Source organism: Microcaecilia unicolor, chromosome 1 (assembly GCF_901765095.1).
Source record: "Microcaecilia unicolor chromosome 1, aMicUni1.1, whole genome shotgun sequence".
Classification (NCBI taxonomy): Eukaryota; Metazoa; Chordata; class Amphibia; order Gymnophiona; family Siphonopidae; genus Microcaecilia; species Microcaecilia unicolor.
Genome location: NC_044031.1, coordinates 528,656,573 through 528,671,800, shown reverse-complemented (window position 1 = coordinate 528,671,800; position 15,228 = coordinate 528,656,573).

Sequence of the window (15,228 nt, the reverse complement as noted above, 5' to 3'; positions counted from 1 at the left end):
TTAGTAAATAGGTGGCAGTAAGGGCTCACATGCTAATTGTCACACACTAATTGAGAAATTAGCACGTGGCCATTAAGGGAAGGAGCAACAGGGAAGGAAATAGGGGGAGAAGAGAAAACAAAAGAAAAGGGAGGAGGAGGAGGAGAAGGAGAAGGAGGGGAGGAAAACACCACAAGAGGGGAGGGGGATGAGAGGGAAAGGGATAAAATGATGTGGAAAAAGAAAGGAAAGGGGGAAATAGCCAGAGGGAGAGGATGATATAAGGAAATGAAAGGAGAGAAAAGGAAAGGGAAAAAAAGAAACAAGAAAACAGGGGAAGGCAAAGAAAAGAGAAAAGGGGAAAAGGGAGAAAGGAACAAACCTTTCTTCCTTCCTCCCTTTTCTCTTTCCTTTGCCTCCCCCCATTTTCTCCCCCCCCCCTTTTTTTTCACTCCTTTACCTTCATTTTTTCTCCTTTTATCATCCTCACCTTCTCATTTTGAGAGTTAGTTCTGTGATCTCTGTCAGTGTGAATAGAACACAGATGACAGAGGTATGAAAGGTTTTGAGGTGGTTGTGGGATGCTGTCAAAGAGGATAGAGCTAAATGATGAGGGAAAGCAATGAGAGATTTGACAGAGTTCATTTCACTGATATTGTAGTAGCTCCTGAGGGAAAGGGAAGTGAAACCACCCTTTAATACCCTTTCTTCTTGGGTGGAAGTGTCAAGGCCAGTAACTTTGCCCTGCATCCTATCTCACAAGAATAAAAAGGGCTATAATTGCAGTATGCACTTATACAGATTTTGCTAAGAAACAGCAGGCTGAAATATATTCCAAGATCTCATAAACTCCTTCATGACAACATCTCAGTTTCATATCACCTCAAAGTCAAAACCTATTGCCAAATGATCAGTCCTTGATAATAGGGGTCTACATAAAATGTACCTTTCTGAAAGGTAAAGTATCATGCACAGATAAATGTTTTGAGGTCAATATTCAGTAGCGCAACCACCACATTAATTTAAACTTATACTGGCCAATATTCAAAGTGATTTCAGTGGGAAGGAGGGTCCTGCCCGTTTAAATCACCTGTGGCCCCCTCTCCCCAATATTCAGCAGCATTAAACTGGGCAGTGCAACTGAATATCACTTCTGATCAATACAAGATATCTGTCACCAAGAAACAATAGAGCAATGGAGAAGTCCATCACCAGAAGTTTATTCACCACAACAATATTAAAACACAAAACCCCAGCATGGCCATGTTTTGCCCTCCTAAGGACTGCATCAGGGGCTTTTTATTGATGACAGATATCCTGTATTGATCTGGGTTGTTTTTTTTTTTTTTTTTGCTATAGCGTAATCTAGGGGTGGAGTGGGAAGTTATCCAGGCACCATCAATATTCAGCTCTGGTACTCGGATAACTATCTTGATAAACTAGGACAGCATTTTGCTTTTATTTGACAACCTGACCACAAGTGATAATACTGTTAAATTAATTACTACTCTGGGTTGCAGCAGCCATTTTGGAACCTGTAACTTTTAGAGGAAATATGAATAGGGATTTCTGTTGCTTCAGCTAAATACCAGGGACCCCAGTAAGACTGAGGATGGGAATAGGGGACTCGGGGTGGGTAGTTTGTTGTGGTATCTCAGAGGTGATTCTTTGTTACAAGAGATTGGGTAGGAGGGACCCCCAACCTTCATTCTGGGTGGGTGCGCCTGAGGAGGATCGGATAGGGGATCAGATGTGTTTGGAGGAGGTGATCAGAGGGATTGAATGTGTTCTGAGGAGACTGATCAGAAGGGGGGCTGAGTGATGCAGGAGTAGCAATTTTAAAAATATATTCCCATGCACGTATGGGAGGTATTGCATATTTATTTTCCTCACATGCAGGTTTTTAAAATCATTGTTCCACTGGACATTGGAAGCCTAAATATACAGTCCTGCTTCGGTGAGACTTAGGGCTGAACCCTGAACTGGAAGTCTCCCTGAGCCCCGACAGAAGGGCCCCTCCCCCACAGCCTGTGGGAAGCAGCTCTCTGTTGGCAGTGTCCTCAGCCCTGAATACCGAAGTGCTTCAGGGCGGGCATGGATGGGAAGCAGTTGTAGCCTTAACAGAGAAGATAGGAGTTTTTACAACTAGCTCCCTGATGTCCCACATGCAGGAGGAAACGAGAGAGACATAGGGAGGTGAGAGACATGTTTCACAGTAAGAGAGTGAGGCTTTAGCATTTGCAAACCTTTTTCAAAAATCACAAGAAGTGACTTTAGATAATCTGTGGCTGTTAATTGCAGAAATGGGGAAGACTTTATGCCCCCAAATGAGAAAAATATCCAATGAAGTTGTGGTGTTAGATGGGAAATTAAAAAAAATAGAAAATGAGGTGAAAGCTGTTAAAGAAGACATGGTGAAACGGGAAAAAAAAGTCTCCTCAGAGTCACAGACTTTGCAATCAACAATGCTTAAAGATTTGATCAATTTGAGGAGAAAATCAGAAATGTTGGAGAACACCTCTAGAAGTAATAATCTCCATTTTATTAATTTCCCGCGACAACCTTTAATTTCACCTAGAGAAATGTTGAAAAATTACTTTAAAGAAATATTAGACATAGAAGACAAAGATATACCACCCTTTTCACAGGTCTTTTATATTCCTGTGAGGGTTTTGGACAATCAACAAAGGAATAATATTCAAAATGATCAACCACTTGATGTTTCAGCTTTGCTTGAAATGTCAGATACAGAGCAAATAACAGCTACTACTTTGTTGGTTACAGTAGCATTACCCTCTGACAAGATCTGGATTTAAAAAAATTCTTTCAGAAGAAAGATAAAACTTTTCGTGGTTTGCAAACTCGTGTTTTTCCAGATCTAGCGAGGGAAACGCAAAGGCGACGGAAAATTTTTTTGCAAATGAAACAGGAGGTACTCCAAATGGGAGCAACATTTTTATCTTAAATACCCCTGCAAATGTTTAATTTCCTAACAGTCAGTGAAATATGTATATTTTGATCCTGACCAATTGTCCTCCTTTATAACAGCTAGAAGAGCTCTTATATAAGAAAAAAAACCGAATAGAAACCTGTCTGAAACTCAATTTGATGTAAAGATTATTTTCCTTTCTCTCCTTTATAGGACTATTGGACTCTGGTAGTGGACTTATATGCAACTATAGAATTATTTAATCTGTGTACAGATCATTTCCCTTAGAATTATTACCATAGTGGAATTTTTCTTTTGCAAGTGATATGCTTGTATAAAATGTATAATAATAAAGAGATTTAAACAAAAAAGAACAGCACAGAAAATGTTAACAGTTTCAGCATGTACCACATAGCAGCCCAAAAAGCCCAAGTAAGCTAACTCAAAAGTATTGCATCATGTATGGGTCCCTTAGCTCCTTTGGGCACCACAAATACTACAACTACATATCATTTCTATAGCGCTACTAGATGTACACAGTGCTGACCTGAAGTGTCTCATAAAGGTGCCTTTTAATGAATCTTCTGGAATACCTGGTGATGTCTGAAGATAGCAGAGAAAAACCCAGGAACCCGAGCAACAGTGTTGGTTGATCTCTACTACAGAATGGCAACACAAATAGTGCTGGGACGGAGCTGGAGATGAAAAGGAACATTTTCACAGGCTTCCTACGAAAACTGTGATGAACTGGAAGCTACTATTGATAGCATTGGACCTTTTCATATGTCTCCAAAACGGCTGATGGCATCTGAAGAGGACAGAATCAAATATGCAGGCAGCACTGAGAAGGAAGCTACTGTTGGAGAGGAAGAGGGGCAACATCCTGGGCTTTCTATCAAAGCTTGTTGAAACAGAAGGCACTACTGATGGCATTGAGTCTTTTAACCCCAGCTGAAAACATTTGAAGGGGGTATAGCAACGTCTAAGTACAAGGCCAAGAGTGCAGGTTTAACTCTGTTGCAGCCTGGTAGCAGAAGAGGTGGAGGGAAAAAAAAAAGTGTTCTGAGTTCCTTACTGAAAAAAATGACCTAATGATGGCATAGAACTTTAAAAATCATCTCTCCAAAACAGCTGGTGTCATCTGAAGAGGGTGGGACCAAGCTGAGGAGAAAGGCCGAGAGTGCTATGTGATTCCTGCTGCAATCTCTTGAAAAGCTAGAGGAAAGGGGAACCCCTTGGGCCTTTCCTCAGTACGGTTGCAGACACCAGTTTCAGCCTGAAATCAGCAATGACAAGTCACCATGTAGCATATGCAAGAGTGCTCTGAATCACTGTCCAGCGCAAATAGCAGGTAACACTGAAGAAGATAACATGATGCATTAATGGAAATTATGGGTTTTAATTGGCTGCTACAGAAGATAGCCTCAAATAACAAAGTGCCCTTTAGAATATTTAGTAGGCATGCAATTCCCAACCCATGACACTCAGTGGGTCAGTGAGAGTGCAACACATGCCCTCCTCCCCTTGATGGCATAGTGGTGGGAGCTAGATGAGACAAGAGCAAATAATAGACCTGGTGAGTTCAACTAGTTTCTTTACAGTTTGTGGAAGAGGTGAAAAATAAAATTATGAAATCATTCAAAAGTGTTTTCTCTAAGTATAAAAATATATGCTGTATTGTAAACTTTCAATGTTTTCTAATGATTCAACTTCTATTAATGGACTAGTTTTCTTTCTTTATGTTATAAAAGACAGTTCTATCCTTAGGATTTGATATAGCTCATAAGTCTGCTTTTAAACTTTCTTTGAGTTCTCTCTTTTAAATGATTCACAATGTTCAACGGGATCACTGCAAAAGGTTTTCTAAAGGCTTTATCATCCTAATGAGAAATAATTCCTTTAAAAATTTTCTCGTTTAGAAAGACATTTTTACTTTTATAGTCCTCTTCCTGGTGTTGGAAATGTATTGATATTTAATGTGACTTTGACCTTCTCCCACTACTCCAACCAGAGTTACACCTAATCACACTGACCACCCTTCAACATCTTCTGTCCTTCTGTGACTGTTCTCTTGTGCTTGACTGCTTAAATATTTTAAATTTAAATGCTTTACTTTTTGTCTATTAGATTGTAAGCTCTTTGAGCAGGGACTGTCTTTCTTCTGTGTTTGTACAGCGCTGCGTACACTTTGTAGCGCTCTAGAAATGTTAAATAGTAGTAGTAGTAGTAGTGTTTGATCTGAAACCTTGGTGGGAACAATCTCTATCTCTACAGAAGCTTAAAATATAAAACCGATCAATTCTACTTGCTGATTTAAACTTATTTAAAGTACAACCCTTGTCCTTTGTAGCTGACCCCAGAAATACTTCTATCAAAGTGGCTTGTTTACATACTTCTTTTAAGTACAGTAAATGTTATCATAGTCTAAATTGTTAGTAGGACTTTCCATGTTCTTGTTCCTGTCTCTTGGTCTTTCATAACAAAGGAGAAAGCAAATAGATCTACAAAAAGAGATACTTTGAGCATTCACAGTGACTACAAAATTCTGACACATTGTTAATTGTATTGTTTGAATGATGTTATTGTACCGTGTTTTAGCTTCAGCGTTTTTAATGTGCAAAATCGCTAGGTAGTGACGCTAAAATGTCAGTAACAACAAAATAGCTTAAGATGATTAAATGTTGGGGAGAAAATGGATCAGCAGGAGCTGTGAGGTGTTTGTATGAGGAGGAGATGCTGGGGAGAGCCGCTTCCAGTCTGGCTGATTGGTATACCCTGAGCTGTGCCTCTCAGCCCTGAAACATCAGGGCAGTGCGCCTAGACTGTGCTGGGAGAGATTGGATCAACAGGAGCTATGTGGTGTTTGTGTGAAGATGAGCTCCCAGTCCGGCTGATTGGTGTACCCTAAGCTCCACCTCTCAGCCCCAGAATATCAGGACAGTGTTCCAAGGCATGCAGCCATTGGCACACGGCTATTGGGGGTGTAACCAAAAGGGCACATCCGTTTGAAGCCTCTTTGAAGCACTTTGAAGGGCTTCGGGGAATTTTTGAAGTGTTGAGTGAATGGGAAATGTAAAGGATATGTAAAGAGGCAGATTACATTGACCCCTAAGTTTAAGGGACCTATGTTTAAACATCTGACTGTGATGGCACCAACGGTGAGTGCCTCTCTTGTTTCATCTGATGGCATCTCTTTAAGTCCAGAAACCATTCTTTACCTCCTTCTGGTTTCTAATTGAATAAGCTGGAGCTAGTGATATTTGAACCGGTACAGGACTCGCTATCGTCAATGGTTGAAGAAGGGATGATTTCCTTAAGAGACAAGTGGTTACCATAACAAAGGAGATGTTGAAGGGAAAGATTGCTCAGCTATGTACATTTTCTTCAATTGTTGTTGCTTCTATTTCAGAAATGCAGTGTAAGATCACTAATATAATACTTCCTAAAAAGTAGTGCAAGTTCAGGTTTCAGCAGTAAAGGATAGCCTGACAGTACATCATAAGATAGTCACTTATAAATCAATTGCAGGTTAACAACTTGCATTTTTTTAAACTTTCCTAATTCTCCTTTAATATCAGGTGAGTAATTGTTGTGGACATATTTCAGAGAAATCTTAATGTTGAAGAATGTTGATTATTATATCTGTACAATGTTCTTATATGCCAGTTGCTGTGAAGAGATCTAAGAAGGAAGCTCTTGATGCCTGGCTTAGGACCAAGGGAATTAGCAGCTTTCTTAGAAGATACTCAAGACATCCTCTAGAGCTAACTTTTTGGTGATTTTGATTCTGAGAGAAATTTATGGTGTTGAAATCTTACTGTAGATAGAAAAAGGAGGTGTTCTGAGGACAGCCTATTCAATTTTTTACAGATGTGACTAAGGTCACCAGGGTAATAGCTTTGGTGGCATCTTTTATCTTGCATTTCCCATGTAGATGCTTAGTGCAATTTAGGGATAAAAGATATTTTTTTATGATCCTACACAACTGGAGAAATTTGTATTGGAATGTGAGACAGTTTAGATTTAGGGAACTTGAAAGATTTAAGCTCAATTGATAGCAAAGTTATGATTAGTTTTCTCTGTTAGATTTATTATTACCTTTAAGAAAGTAACCCATTCTCTTCTCTTGAAGTGGACTTTTGGATTTAAGATAACAGAGTGGAGGAGTAGCCTAATGGTTAGTGCATGAGGTTTTCATCCTGGCAATCAGCGTTCAAGTCCCACTATAGCCCATTGAGGGGCATAATTGAACGGCGCCGGCGAAATTGATGGCCGGCCATCTTCGGGGCCGGCACTGTAAGCGGACGGAGCCAAGCATATTTTTGAAATACGCTTGGCGACGGCCAAATCACTCGCCGGGTTTAGAATAGGATCGCCGGGTTTAGATGAGATGGCCAGCTCCGTTTTCCAGCCATAATGGAAACCGGACCCGGCCATCTCAAACCCGGCGAAATGCAAGGCATTTGGGAGTGGGAAGAGCCAGCATTTGTAGTGCACTGGCCCCCCTCACATGCCAGGACACCAACCTAGGGGGCACTTCTAAAAAAATTAAAAAATAAAACAATTAGCTTCCAGGTGCATAGCACCCTTCCCTTGGGTGCTGAGCCCCCCCAAATCCTCCCCCCCCCCCCAAAACCCACTGGCCACAACTCTACAGCATTACCATAGCCCTAAGGGCTGAAGTGGGGCACCTACATGTGGGTACAGTGGGTTTTGGTTTTTTTTTGGAGAACTCCCATTTACCACCACAAGTGGAACAGGTAGGGGGGGGGGTGGGCCTGGGTCCTACTGCCTGAAGTGCACTGCACCTACTACAAACTGCTCCAGGGACCTGCATATTGCTGTCAGGAAGCTGGGTATGAAATTTGAGGCTGGCATACAGGCTGGAAAAAATGTTTTTAAAGTTGTTGTTTTGAGGGTGGGAGGGGGTTAGTGACCACTGGGGGAGTCAAGGGAGGTCATCCCCGATTCCCTCCAGTGGTCATCTGGTCAGTAGGGGCCCTTTTTAGGGACTTGGACCTGAAAAAAAGGGTCCAAATAAAGCGGACCAAATTCTCGTGACGGACGGCTTTCTTTTTTCCATTATCGGGCGAAGCTGGCCATCTCAACGCACGCCCCCGTCCCGCCTTCGCTACCATGCCGACATGCCCCCTTTAAACTTTCGCCGGCCACGCGATGGAAAGCAGTTGAAGCCGGCCAAAATCGGCTTTCGGTTATGCCGATTTGGCCGATTTCAGGAGATCGCCGGCCATCTCCCGATTTGTGTCGGAAGGTAGGCGGCGATCTCTTTTGAAAATAAGCTGGTTACTGACCTAAATATGTATACCCTGGAGGAAAGGAAAAACAAGGGTGATACAGAGGTTCAAATATTAAAAGGTATTAATCCACAAACAAACCTTTTCCAGAGACAAGGTGGTGATAGAAGCAGAGGACATGAACTGAAGTTGAAAGGGAGCTGACTCAGGAATAATGTCAGGAAGTAAATTTTCACTGACAGGTGGTAGATACATGGAATGCCCTCCCTCAGGAGGTGGTAGAGATGAAAATGGTAACAGAATTCAAAAATGTGTGGGACAAACACAAAGGAATCCTGCTTAGAAGGATCGGATCCAAAGAAGATAAAAGGAGATTAGGTAGGAAAGCCAATGCTGGTCTGTGCCATGATCGATGCTGAATAAATTTGGATGGACTGGAGTTGAGCTATATAGGGACTTTGACAACAATTTCAGAAATTTTGGAATGAGGCCAGTGCCGGGCAGACTTCTATGGTCTGTGCCCTAAAAATGGCAAGGATAAATCAAGATCAGGTATACATATGATGTATCATTTCATACCATATGTAATGAATTTATCTTATTTGGTAGACTGGATGGACCATACAGGTCTTTATATGCTGTCATCTACTATGTTACTATATACATTTTGAAATGCCCATGAAATGCCCATTCCCCCTATAACCACACCCTTTTTTGCCTGCACACATTAAAATTTAGGTGCAGTGTGTTACAGAATACGCTTAGGGTGTTGTGCATGTAAATTCTAATTATTGCCATATAGTGCTCATTATCACTTGTTAAGTGCTCTTAAGACTGATTGTCTTGTTAAGCCAATTAAGTTACACACAGTGTTACAGAATATGCTTGGATTTCAGCACAAATCTCTAGGCATGCTACATAGAATTGAGGGGAAATGGGCCTCTTAGCTTTTAACGTGAGCTACGTTTTAGTAAAAGAGACCCCTATCCTGCTTATAATCGAATGAGAAAAACGCCCAAGTTCCGACCTAAATCGGGAGATGGACGTTTATCTCACAAAAACGAATAAAGCGGTATAATTGAAAGCTGATTTTTGGACGTTTTCAACTGCAATCCGTCGCGGATGCAGACAAAGTTGATGGGGGCGTGTCAGAGGTGTGGCGAAGGCGGAACTGGGGCGTGGTTATCTGCCGAACAGAGATGGGCGCATTTCACCGATAATGGGAAAAAAGTATGCGTTTTTAGCTAGAATTTAGGACACTTTTCCTGGACCCTGTTTTTTCATGAATAAGGCCCCCAAAAGTGCCCTAAATGACCAGATGACCACTGGAGGGAATCGGGGATGACCTCCCCTGACTCCCCCAGTGGTCACTAACCCCCTCCCAGCACAAAAAATGAAGTTTCTCAACTTTTTATTTTCACCCTTAAATGTCATACCCAGCTCCCTGACAGCAGTATGCAGGTCACTGGAGGAGTTGTTAGGGGGTGCAGTGGACTTCAGGCAGGTGGACCCAGGCCCATCCCCCCTACCTGTTACAATTGTGCTGCTTAATGCTTATTAGTCGTCCAACCCCCCCCCAAACCCACTGTACCCACATGTAGGTGCCCCCCTTCACCCCTTAGGGCTATAGTAATGGTGTAGACTTGTGGGCAGTGGGTTTTGAGGGGGATTTGGGGGGCTCAACACACAAGGGAAGGGTGCTATGCACCTGGGAGCTCTTTTACCTTTTTGTTTGGTTTTGTAAAAGTGCCCCCTAGGTTGCCCGGTTGATGTCCTGGCATGTGAGGGGGACCAGTGCACTACGAATCCTGGCCCCTCCCACGAACAAATGCCTTGGATTTATTCGTTTTTGAGCTGGGCGCTTTCATTTTCTATTATCGCTGAAAAACAAAAACGCCCAGCTCACACATTGTTGAATAAAACATGGGCGTCTATTTTTTCCCAAAATACGGTTCGGTCCGCCCCTTCACGGACCCGTTCTTGGAGATAAACGCCCATGGAGATAGGCGTTTTCGTTCAATTATGCCCCTCCATGTGTGTTACAGACATATCTCCCCAATCAAGAGCTGAGCATATATATCATCTGTATGACTGAAGAAAGTGCTCACATCTAAATGTGTATATGACCGTTAACACGGTATTCTAGAAAGAAAAATGGGTGCCTTCATTGCCGTATAGAATAGGTTCAAAATTAATACCCTTTTCTAGAATTGTATTTTAATTGTCCTAAAGAAAATTTGAATTATTATATAATATTTTCTTAATAATTTTTACTATTTGCAATATTATATAGCTGAAATCTCAGGTGTTAACATGCCTGTATTAACTAATATTACAGATCTACAGAGAAATATGAAAGAACAAAGTTCTATCACTTTCTGTTGCCATGACAATAACCTAGATTTTTCTCCACTGTTTGCTATTGCATTGATAGTTACAGCAATCTTACTTTCTTTTACCTTGAATAGCTAATGTGCTTAAGGTCAGATAAAAATATTAGATTTAATTCAAAGTTCAGCAAAATTATAGCATTCATCTAATTTATTATCCAACGTATTGCTTAACAAATAGAAGAAAAGCAGTGAAGAAACATATTTTATTTTAGAAAAAAAATGTATCTTTTTTAAACATTTCAATAACATCCCTATAGTTTAGAAACCTAGATCTCTTGGCTGGTTCATTTAGATTTTAAGGCCCATTTTACATAGAATGTAGAGATCAGATTTGAGACATCCAGGTGAAGATGTGATCAACTCTAGTGGTGTTTTAGAAAAGCCTCTATTGACGTAGAACCTTTTCTAAAATATCTGCAAAAGTGATTGAATATCTGCTGGCATGCACACTAGTAGCTGCCATTTTAGAAATATGCGTGTGGATAAAACAAACAATATGAACCTGGCAGCTTCCACTTAGAAGTGAGGTAATTGGTGATTTTACATTTTCCACATGCAAGTGGTGGCACACATGTGTAGTTGCCCCATTTTACAAACCAATACTGTATTTAAATGCTACTAATTAAGTAGTGAGGCCACAATTATAGGGGACTTTTTACTAAAGCTAAGCATGTGTGAATGGAACTAGCACATACTAAATGCTAAGAAGTCCATTTTATACCTATGGGCTTCTTTTTTTACTTTAAGTATTCAATTTTTATTGGAACTTTGCAATCAGAATACATTATGAAAAAAAAACCCATCTCAAAGGTCAACCACCTTACAAGAAATCAGTTCTGCATAAAGTACAATCGTATATGTGGAGGGGCATTTTTGATAAAACAGCTAAGTGTGATTTTGGACATTTTGCTAGAAATGTCAAAAAACTGAGTGGTGAATATAGCTATTTTGGCACCTGAAAATGTCTATCTTTTTGCTTCAAAAATCCCATTTTCCCATACATTTTGTGCTCAGTGTGTTTTTCTTTTTTGGACCATTTTGGAAAATAAAATGTCCAAGAAACAAAATGCACCAAAACCATCCATTGGGATGTTTGGGGGCCATCATTCTTAGTAGACTGGCCACAAAGATATCCCAGCAGAGTAGTAAGGCAGCATAGGGAGTACTGCAGTGCACTTTAAATAAAAGGTCCCAGGTACCCATCTCACCATAACCCCCTTATTTTGTATGATAAGTCCTTCAGAGGCAGAAAACATCTACTGTACTTCATTGTACACCACTACAATAGCTCTCAAGCGTGCAGGTGTCACCTATATGTAGGTACAGAAGGTATTTAGTATATTTTGAAGGTCTCACACATTCCACCACGTGTACCAGTTAGAGAGGGATATGGGCCTAGGCCCCCTTCTCTACAGTGCACTACACTGACCACTAGGCTACTCCTGGGACCTGCTTGCTGCTCTAATAGAAATGGCCATCATATGTGAAGCTGTCATAGAACCTGGCATGTACTGTTACTGTCATACCTTAGGAGGCTGGGATCAGTGATCACTGGGGCAGTAAGAGGAGTTATGCCTTAATCTCTGCAATGGTCATTTGGTCATCTAGGGCACTTTTTGGTTACTTAGTCATGATTGTATATATCTTAATTTTGGCCCTAGACATTTTCATTTTGTTCCATTAATACAGCAAAATATCTGACTTTTGGGACTGCCCATGTCCCACCCAAAACATGCCTCCATCATGGCTCCTTGAAATTTGGACAAACTGTGGAGCGAAATGTCTAAAATCGGGGTGCTGAAAATTGCAACTTGGATATTTTTGAGAGAAAAATATTCTCCCGCCACCTTATGATGTTTTATGGACTTTTTTGTTTTGAAAATTACTTCCATAATCTCCTCACCACCCCATCTCCACTTCCCTCCCTACCCCCCCTTTTCTAGAAAAGCATGATCAAAATCTCCTAACACAGCATTTAGTGCATGCGAATTCCATTAGCGACATTAAGCTTCAATAAAAGGGCCCTATAATTAAGTTTCATTTTGGAGATGAAAATAAACAATGGGGAACTTAAGGAGTAATTTTCTTAATCCCTTGTGTAAAACCCTGTCCAAAATGAGCACTTTTTAAAAAAAACATCTGTGCATGGCTCTGAGCTGGTGGGGATCTTGATGGGGTATCTTTTCTCAGGATGTGTATTCTCTTTGTAAAACCAAGAGTATGCATGCAGGTTTTTGCCTCACCAAAAGCACCTCTTTACTATAATTCCTTGACATCTCTGTGTGGTGAGGAATTCCAAGTGTAATGTGGCTTTTTAAAATCACTATTTACATGTCTATCCAATTTATACATGTAAATGGTGCTATTTACACATGGAGATGCTTTTAAAATAGACACTTTTGTTACCAATTTTCCCATAATGCTTTAGTTGAATATTCAGGATCTAGTATTTAAAAGGGCTTATATATGTAACTGAACATGCTACCCTAATAAATCCTGCAGATTAGGGCCATGCACTGATTTTCAGAGGCATTGTTTGGGGTGGTCCTAGGCAGACCCTGTACAGTTATCTGGATGAGTCGTGATCACTGTTATACCCAGCTAATCAGCACTGCTATCTAGATATTGACTGGTATTAAATATTTAGGCATAACGTCAAAACCCCAAGGCCAGTATTTATATGAAACTCCAACCACAGAGTCTGAATGTTGGCCCATTGTTTTCTTGTAATAATGAAGACACAAATCACCTCCTAAAACTATCCTCTCTAATTCATCATCCATCTTCTGATTACTTTGTATCCAATTTCCTGTCATGACTTTGTCATAACAACACTCTGTAAGCCACATTGAGCCTGCAAATAGGTGGGAAAATGTGGGGTACAAATGCAATAAATAAATAAATAAATAAATAAAACCTTCTTGCTAAGTTTCTAGCCCATAGAATCATAGACTATAAAAATTAAGGTCTTTCATCAAGGTTCACTTGATAAATGAGTTGTGTTTCTGTTTCTGTACCACACTTCATTGTACATATCAGAGGGGTTTACAAAAGCATAGACTATAAAGAATAAAATCAAAAGAAAAAAGAAAAGGAAAAGCTGCAGAGGGGTCGGATGTGGCTTGCCAAATTCAGTTTGCAACATCAATGATCTCCAAAAGCTAAATTGTAAGCTTTCATCCCTGCTTTGAATTTAAGAATAGACTTTTCAAAGTGGAGATATTTAGGCAGGGTTTTTTTCATAGCATCATCTTTCACTTATGGGTCCAACAGTACCAACTGCTAATTCTTTTAACATCATATTCTGAAATGAAGTCATGCGTTCCATTGATTAGAGGAAGAGGATTATATCAAACATAGACAAAAAGAAAACTGCTGCTTAGCAGCCTAACCAGGGATGAAAAATCGACCAGGTTCAATAGCATATTTTGGTGGCACTTATTGGGGAATTCAGCAAAGTGCAGTAAAAGATCACCTTTTTACCACACCTTCATTCACCACTGGATTCAGCAACCTGCAGTACTGAGATCCCGCAAGTTGCTGAATCCCATTTTAAAAGAACACTGCTTGTGATCCACCTTGCAAGGAGAATTATTCTCATGGAAACATGACCCATATTGGTAGTTCTGCATAACTACTGGTAGGGATACCATTTTACTGAAAGTGCTGGACTTGGCAGGAGTGACTGGGCCTCACCCCTGCCCAAAGATCCACCCTGGACCACTGATACTTTCAAAAGTAGCTTCTGTGGTGGGTGGGGATTCAAACAAGTGGAAGACCTGGAATCTTAGGTAATAATGGGGCCTCAGCTGGGTGGGTCTTATGCCAGGGAGGGGTCTTGAGTCTTGGGGGACCCTGCTCTGTATCGGACCATGGCTTTGCAACCTAATGCTCCCAGGAAGTGAAATAAACCTGCAAAAAGCAGGAATTATTTTATCGTGATTTTTAGGCCCTAATGTGACTTGTGATGTATCACCACAAGTCATGTTAGGATATTTTCATAGTAATGAGATGCAAAACATGCATTTACATGTTTGAATCTTATTACTACTTAACCTATAGCAACTTAACTATCACCGCAGTAATTTTAGTCAGGTGGCATTAGGGCTATTTAAGTCATGTTAAGGAGCAAATAATGCGACTTAAGGCCTTAATGCTGCTTGATGAATTCTCCCTTATGGTAGCTCAAGTTAGTAAGGGTCCTGCATGAACCCTAGACTCTTTAGATTCTGCTAAGCTGATGGAACATCCTATATAATAATTCTCACCTCCAATGTTCTAATGTGCCTGGTACCATGGCTCCCTCGGAGGTGGTCTGCTCCTAGGCAAGGGGAGGAGTAGGGAAACACGCAGAGCGTGTTTCCCTACTCCTCCCCCTGCCTACCAATCAGCTCTCAGTGCCCCCCCCCTCGGCGCAACACCCAAGCCCCTCCGCCCCGGCGCAGCACCCAAGCCCCTACCCCCCTCGACGCATCACCCAAGACCCTCCCCCCGGCGCATCACCAAAGCCCCTACCCCCCCTCTCGGGCACATCAACTCCCTTGCCACCTGCAGCCGCCAATACTAATGCTGTCCGGCCGCTGCTGCTTCTCCTGTGGAACAGCAGCGGCTGGTACAAAAAGAAAAAAGCCAAAAAAAGATTTTTAACCTGAAACGTGGCTTTATAGCATTG